Here is a 386-nt window from a genome sequence, read left to right on the forward strand (position 1 = left end):
ATCTGCATATCTGAGATTATTGATATTTCTCCTGGCAATCTTGATTCCAGCTTGTGCTTCATCCAGCCCTGCATTTCACATGATGTACTCTGCATATAAGTTAAATAAGCAGGAGCCAGGATAGATAGGAGTTCTTGGAACAAAGACCAGGTAGTAGGAACATCAAAAGATTAATGTTAGCTAAAGATAACCAAGTATCTCAAGTTAAGGCAAGGAGCTTTTGTTTGTATGGGAAGATGCAAGAGTCTGGGTTCACTGAAATCATACCTCACCTATCTGGGGCCATTCGCCTGCTTTCTCATCCTGAGTCTCCACGGGGTATATCATTGGGTGGGACGGTGGTGGGAGGCGGGGTGGTGCTGCTGCTGCAGTGGCTGAGGGCTTGA

Source organism: Bison bison, unplaced genomic scaffold, assembly GCF_000754665.1.
Source record: "Bison bison bison isolate TAMUID 2011002044 unplaced genomic scaffold, Bison_UMD1.0 scf7180017864345, whole genome shotgun sequence".
NCBI classification, from domain to species: Eukaryota; Metazoa; Chordata; class Mammalia; order Artiodactyla; family Bovidae; genus Bison; species Bison bison.